Raw genomic sequence first — 5,623 nt, forward strand, 5'->3', positions numbered from 1 at the left:
AAAAAACAAACACAGAGTTTTATCATAAAAGTGGCTAAATTATAATACCAACTAAATCCCTAACTTTGAATGATGTCTGATGTTAAAGTGAGGGCACTGATTGGGAAGAAACGGGATCCTGAAACTTGAGATGTGAACATATGGGCAGAAAAACAAGAAGTTGGGGATGTTGGTGAAGTACAAATTGTGACCCAGGAAGAAATATGTACACTCCAAAGGAAATGATTAATTTTTCTAATATGTACAAACAGAAACCTGGAGAACATGTGTGGGAATGGCTATTAAGGGTGTGGGATAATGGTTCAAAGAACATAAGGTTGGATCTGCCTGACTGTTTTGATATGAACTCAGTAAGTACAGATTCATCATGTAGTGTTTCCACTCAAGAGGTTATGAGAAGGTCTAATGATTTGGTTGCTTCATTAAAAGTGTGGATTGCGCAGTAGCCTACAATACAATATGTTGAAGTACCAGACCTGCCTTGGTATACTGTAGAGGAAGGAATCCAAAGGCATGCTGTTGTTGTTGTTGTTAGGTGAAGTTGAATCTATTCTGACTCATATGGACCCTATACACAACAGAACAAAATACTGCATCATCCCCATAAACGTTGCCAAGCTTGAGTCTGTCACTGCTGTTACTGTGCTAACCATCTCATTGGGGTCTTCCTCTTTTTCTATAACATTCAACTTTTCCTAGCATGATATTCTTCTCTAGGAACTAGTTCCTCCTGACAATATGTCCAAAATATGAGAGACGAAGTGTAACCATACCGGCTTCCAAGGGGCATTCTGGCTGCACTTCTTCCAACACAAATTTGTTTGTTTTTTTTTTTTCTAGCAGTCCATGGTACTTTCAATAGTCTCGAATAACTCAAGTGCATCAATTCTTCTTCCTTATTCACTGTCCAACTTTCACATGCATATGAGGCTATTTGAAAATACCATGGCTTAGGTCAGGCACACCTTAGTCTTGAACTGATATCTTTGCTCTTGAACACTTTAAAGAGATCTTGTGTAACAGATTTGCCTAATGTCGTTTGATTTCTTGACTGCTGCTTCTGTAAGTGTTGGTGGTTAATCAGAGCAAAATGAAGTCTTTGACAACTTCAATCTTTTCTCCATTTATGATGATGCTATTTATTGGCCCAGTTGTGAGGATTTTTGTTGTCTTTACATTGAGGTGAAACCCATACAGAAGACTATGATTTTTGATCTTCATCAGTGAATATTTTAAGTCCTCTTCATTTTCAACAAGCAATTTGTACCATCTTCATAGTGCATGTTATTAATAAGTCTTCCTTTAGTCCTGATGCCACATTCTCCTTCATATAATCCAGTTTCTCAGGTTATTTGCTTAGCATATAGAGTGAATAAATGTGGTGAAAGAAATACAACACAGGCATACACCTTTCCTGATTTTAAACCATTCAGTCTCCCCTTATTTTGAGTAACTACCCCTTGGTCTATGCGCAAGTTTCTCATGAGAACAATAAAGTGTTCTGGAATACTAATACTCTTCAGTGTGGTCTATAGCTTGCCATGTTCCACACAGTTGAAAGCCTTTGCATAGTCAATAAAGAACAGGTAAACATAACTTCTGATATTCTTTGCTTTTAGCCAAGATCCATCTGGCATCAGCAATGATATCTCTGATTCCACATCCTCATCTGAATCCAGTTTGAACCTCTGACAGTTCCTTGTCAATGTAAGGTTGCAACTGTTTTTTAATTACCTTGAGTAAAATTTTACTTGCATGTGATATTAATGATATTTTCCTATGAGTTTCGCATTCCTTTGGTTAAACTCTTTTTGGAATGGACACAAATATGGATCTCTTCCAATCAGTTGGCAAGGTCACTGTCTTCCAAATCTCTTGGCATAGTTGAGTGAGTGCCTCCAGTGCTGCCTAAGTCTGTTGAAAGATTTCAATTTGTATTCCATCAATTCCCAGAACCTAGTTCTTTGCCAATATCTTCTGTGCTGCTTGGACTTCTTCCTTCAGTACAGTTGGCTCATGAAAAAATTCTGCCTCTTGAAATTGTAGAACATTGACCATTTCTTTATGGTACAGGGACTCTGTGTATTCCTTCCATCTTTTTTTTTAATGCTTTCTGCATCATTCAATATTTTGCCCAAAGAATCCTTTAGTGTTGAAAATTGAAGCTTGAAGTTTTTCCTTAGATCTTTCAGCTTAAGAAATGCTGAGCATGTTCTTCCCTTTTGGTTTTCTAACTCCATATCTTTGTACATTTTATTATAATATTTGGCTTGGTCTTCTTGAGCTGACCTTTGAAAGTTTCTGTTCAGCTCTTTTACCTCCTCATTTCTTCCATTTGCTTTAGCATCTCTATGCTGGAGAGCAACTTTCAAACTCTCTTCTGACATCCATTTTGGTCTTTTCCTTCTTTCTTCTCTTCTTATTGACTTTTTGCTTTCTTCCTATATGATGTTCTTGATGTCATCCCACAACTCTTTGGTCTTCGACCTTTAGTGTCTAATGCTTCAAATCTGTTCTTGAGATGATCTCTAAATTCAGGTGGGATGTGTTCAAGGTTATATTTTGGTTCTTGTGGAGTTTTTTATTTTTTCTTCTGCTTCAGTCTGAACTTCCATATGAGCAATTGATGGTCTATTACACAGTCTGCTCATGATCTTGTTTTGGCTGATGATATGGAGCTTTTCCACCATCTCTTTCCATAGATGTAGTCAATTTGATTTCCAGCTGGTAGAAGAAATCACCAGCATATTCCAACTGGTGAGATTCATGAGTATAGTCATCTTTTTAAAAGGTATTTGTAATGAAGAATTCATTGGTCTTGCAATTTTCTATCATGTGATCTCCCTCATAATTTCTATCACCAAGGCCATATTTCCAACTATTGATCCTTCCTCTTTGTTTATAACCTTTGCATCCCAATCACCAGTAATGATCAATACATCTTGATTGCATATTTGATCAATTTCAGACTGAAGAAGTTGATAGAATTCTTCAGTTTCATCATCATTGGCTTTAGTGGTTGGTGTGCAAGTTTGGATAATAGTGGCATTAACTGTTGTTTCTTGTAAGTGTATGGATATTAGCGTATCACAGAAGGTGTTGTATTTCAAGACATATCTTGATATGTTCTTTTTAATGATGAATGCAACGCCATACCTCTTCAATTTGTCATTCCTGAAGTAGTAAACCATGTGATTTTTAGATTCAGAATGATGAGTCCATTTTTAATGTGATTGTCAGATTCAAAATACCAGTCCATTTCAGACACAATCACCTAAAATATCAATGTTTATGTGTTCCATTTAATTTTTGACAATTTTCCTAGATTCATTCTTCTTACTTTCCATGTTTTGATTTTTAATGGATATTTACAGCTGTTTATCCTCATTTCGAGTTTTGCCCCATCAGCAAATAAAAGTCCCAAAGGCTTTACTCCATTTGCATCATCATGGTCAACTCTACTTTGAGGAGGCAGCTCTTCCCCCGTTGTATTGAGTGTCTTTCAACCTGAGGATCTCATCTTTTGGCACTATTTCTGAAAATAATTTCAGTGCTCTTCATAAAGTTTCAATATTCAATATTCTGGTGCTGACAATGTTCCAACTGTATTATGTTGTTGTTGTTGTTGTTGTTGTGAAGTGCTATCAAGTTGGTTCTGACCCACAATGACCCTGTATAGATTTTCCAAGGAGTGGCTGATGAGCTTGAAGCGCTGACCTTGCACATTAACCCACAGTACCAATAATTCAGCCAACTTAGTTCATGTTTTCACTCCTTTTATTTTTCCTGATTTCCGTTAGATAAATCCACTTTTCTTCTTTTTGTTTAGAATGTAGATTCTATTATTTTTCTTATGGTTATAGTTGCTGTTCTGACTCATACTGACTCTGTACAGGGTTCCTGAGAAGCAGCTGGTGGGTTTAAACAGCCAACCCTTGCAGTTAACAGTCCAGTGCTTATCCTACAGCCCTACAACCAAGCCCTTAAGACCCATAAACCAAAAACTAAATCTTTTGCTGTAGAGTCAGTTCTGATTCATGGTGACTGTATAGGATAGGATAAAATTGGTGAGATATTTTTGTAAGCATGCCATGCTATTTTTATTTTTTTCCTGTAAAGAGTGGCATAACATGTTTACCAAAATACCTGAGGACTGTGGGTGGAGGGGCAGGGAGCATTTGGCAAGTAAATATGAAATATGAAAATTATTGGTGTAAAAAGATGGTAATATTATCATTTAAAATTATATTTCGTAGACTTTACCAAAATGTTCAAGGTAGCTCTATTCCTCTGTACAAGCTAGTTATGGATAATTATTTTATTTGGAAAGTGGTTAGCTGGTATTAAGTGAGAGAAGAAACTTTCTAACAATAAAGCCTAGAGCCTTATTTCTGGAGGAGACAGCTCCAGAAGGGCTGCTGGGTTGCTAGCTGTCCATTAAGAGGTAAAGTTTCAAAACTTATGATTTTTTTTCTTTAGTATCTGCTGAGTTAAACAGTAACCAGAAAGGCAGCAAAACTTCAGAAGCTGTGTGAATCAGGTAAAAGTTCATTGAGTGAAGGGGGAACCCACAGGAGAATAGGCAGTTGGTAACTAAGGGGAAGGATCTTTTCTAAAAGCTTTTTCTGAGACTGATCAGTAACACTCCAGCCTTGATCCCCAGAAGATCCTCAGAAAGCTTTTGAAAGGCCAATCAAAATGCTAGGTCTAAACATACTTTTTCATCACAGGAGTTTTCAGAGATTTTAGCCCAAATAATTTCAATTTGTAAGGGACCTTAGATATCATCCAAGTTGAAGATTCTGGGGAGATTGTGAAAACATAATATTTGAATTTCTGAATCCCCACATAAAAAGAAGACAGAGCCAAAAATCTTATGAACATTTACAATGAAACTAAGTGATGTTGTTGTTAAGTGCCGTTGAGTTGACTCTGACTCATAATGACCCAGTATTGGGTTTCTGAGGCTGTAAATCTTTGTGGGAGCAAAACATCTCATCTTTCTTCCACAGAGTGACTGCTGACCTTATGGTTTGCTGCCTGGTGTTGATCCTCTAGAGCCACCATGCTCCCAAAATGAAGTGGTAGGGTATTTAAAAATAAAAGTGGATAAGACTAACCACCCACAGTCACAAAGCCTATAGTGACACCTGTATAAGTAAATCATTTATTTCTTAGTGTTAGGGAGGATCTGCAAGATTTGTTCTCTAGAAAAAGTTCAAGCATTAATCAGTTTTTGGTTTTTTTTTAAGCATTAATCAGTTTTGAAAGAAATGCCATACTTTTCTTACTGCCCATGATGCATGCTATCAAACAGTGAGTATGTGATTTGGATGCCGTGGTGTAGTAAATTATTTAAAATGTCTCTTCTAGCCTTAGTCTTGGTTAACTCCAACCAAACAACTCTTCCTGATGGGTCTGGGTGAGAGGAGGTGGGAGAAGATACTGATAGAATGGTCTGCTTGAGTTGTGTATGATTTTTAAGACTTCCTTGTGATGTTAAAAGCTTGGAACTCTAATATATATAAAATGAGTAATCTCAGAAACAGGAGGGGTTGGGGATCTCACTACCATCATAGAAGAACAGCCAAGAGTAGAGCAAGTCCTTTGGACTCTGAGATCC

The sequence above is a fragment of the Chrysochloris asiatica genome, unplaced genomic scaffold (assembly GCF_000296735.1).
Source record: "Chrysochloris asiatica unplaced genomic scaffold, ChrAsi1.0 scaffold00042, whole genome shotgun sequence".
NCBI lineage: Eukaryota > Metazoa > Chordata > Mammalia > Afrosoricida > Chrysochloridae > Chrysochloris > Chrysochloris asiatica.